We start from the raw sequence: 2292 nt of genomic DNA, 5'->3' as shown, positions 1-2292 counted from the left end.
TCTGCTGAGCGCACATGTCCTATAGCAAAAATCTCTCCAAAAAAGTAAATAAATAAAAAAACTTTAAAACCACAGTAAATATACTTAAGGTATGATCCTGATAACATTACATTTGTATTAGGAAGGAAGGGATGCCCAACATCCTCCTTTCTCTCTCTGAAAATATTAAAATAACGAAAATAATAATAATAAATAAATCTAAATAAATTTTAAAAAATAATTATTTAAATTAATTTGCTATTATAATTTTTTAATTTGACCAGACCAAGACAGAGAGAGAGAAACAGAAACTGAGAAAGCAAGCCACAAGGTTCAGGACCCAAACCATAGTAGGCAATGTGAGAGTCCAGTGCTTTAACCACTACACCACTTGCTGATTGATCCCAGATAAATAATTCTTTTTCAGGACCAGCAGTTAGCATAATGGCTATGTTGCTGAACTCGCACGTAGTCAACCGTGGTTTGAGTTCCGGACCTGGTGGCTTAAACTCACGCTGGGCACATGTGCATGCATGTCCAAGTTCCTGAGAGGAGAATGGAGGAGAAGGGATTGCGGTGTGGCCATCCCCCCTGGAGGGTGATTTCTCACCTTCTGTCTCTCCGTCTCTCTCTGTCTTTCTGGTGAGCACATGAGCCCTATACAAAAAAACTTCTCCACACACACACACACACACACACACACACACAAAGAAAAAAAAAAGGAAAAAAAGAAGAATTCATTACAATTTAGATATATGACTCTTGGTCCCATTTTCTTTAATTTATTTAACTTTATTTATTATTATTTAATTTGCTAATATTCACTCACCAGAGACAGAGGAGAGAAAATGATTTGTAAATAAAACAGAAAAGTTGCAAGAAAGGTACCAGAAAGTCTGTTTATTTTTATGTAGAATGACTTACTGTTAATATATTATGTTAACTTGCTTTATTGTTGAGTCTCACTCTTTCTCTCTCTCTCAACATATGCTTTTTTTTAAAAGGATTATTTTTATTTAACTTTATTTATTTTAATTTGATCAGAGAGGGACAGTGAAAGAAAGAGAGAAGGAAGGTGAGAAAGCAAGCCTCCAGATCTGGGACTTGAACCACGGTCAGCCATGTGGGAGTCCAGCGTCCTTAACCACCATGCCACCTGCCAGCCCCAACATATGCCTTTTTTTGAAAAACAAACACATCTTTATTGTCTTGAAATATGTATTTTAAAAAACCCACAAAAGATGCTATTCTCTCATTTCCCCAGCTTCCTCTTCTTCAACGCCTCTGATATGAAGGACATTACCGCACCTTATTCAAACTCCGCCCAGATGTCCCGACAACGCCCCATCTGTGTGTTCTTCTGTCTTTGCAAGCTGCTTGTTCAAATAGCCACCTACAGACACCAGGAGCCCTTGTACTCCATTCTGCACTTGAGTGTCACCGACACTGGCTGTCCTGTTACTCCATTGAGGAAAGGTTTGGGGTTAAGGGTAAACGCATTGCCATACTGTGGGAACGTAGCAGGTGGTCCACCCCCCCTCCCCCGCTGCCGCTGGTCCTGCGTGGCTGGAGCAGCAACCACAGGCCTCGTGCCGCTGCATTCAAAAGAAATCGCAACATACGTGTTTGTAAATATTCCTCAAAAGTGTGCGCCTACTTCATGCTCTGTGCGGACTTCAGTGTGAATTTCCTAAGAAAAAGCCCCACTATGTAACCACAGCACAGAGGTCAATGTCAGGAAATTGGACATCGAAAAAGTACTTAAGAAAAATCTAGCATCCACTTTCCACTTGGTCGCCTGCCCTCAGAGCGGCCTTGACCGCATATGTCTCTTCCTCCACTAGAGGCTGCAGTGTACGAGTCGCATGTGGTTGTGCTTCTTCAGTCTCTTTCTTCCGAACAGTTTCAGAGCTTTCTTTGTCTCTTTGTCCATTATGACAATATTTTTGAAGAATACTGACTTTTTTTCTTTAAGTTTTAAGAGAATGAGTCTCATTTTGGGTGTGTTGGATGTTTTCTCATGATTCTATTCTGTTGATGGGTCCTTAATCCGGGAGCTACGTAAACCCGTGATGGCCTCCGCGCGTCCCACCTCGAGCTGCACAATACCCATCTCCTCTCATTGGCGCTATTCATGTCGGTGATCTGGCCTAGGTGCTGTGCAGCTTCTCCGCCATCGTGTGAGGAATTTAGAAAGGATCTTTTTGCAGAGAGCTGCTGGTGGGCTTTGAAGCCTGCTCACCTCTCCTGGAGAGAAGTGAGCACGTGATTTTCCCCCTCATCCTAAGTCAAAAGAGAGAGGCTTCAATGAGA

The 2292-nt window shown here is 41.9% G+C and overlaps 1 pseudogene; it reads right to left on the bottom strand.

The window, feature by feature from the left end:
• Positions 1-1223: 1223 nt before the first annotated feature.
• Positions 1224-2092, bottom strand: LOC102479500 (small nuclear ribonucleoprotein F-like; annotated as a pseudogene).
• Between the last annotated feature and the right edge of the window lie 200 nt (positions 2093-2292).

This window comes from Tupaia chinensis, unplaced genomic scaffold, assembly GCF_000334495.1.
Source record: "Tupaia chinensis unplaced genomic scaffold, TupChi_1.0 Scaffold000057_1, whole genome shotgun sequence".
In the NCBI taxonomy this organism is placed as follows: Eukaryota; Metazoa; Chordata; class Mammalia; order Scandentia; family Tupaiidae; genus Tupaia; species Tupaia belangeri.
The sequence above is the reverse complement of the archived record's forward strand: the minus strand, read 5'-3'. Positions and strand labels throughout refer to the sequence as shown.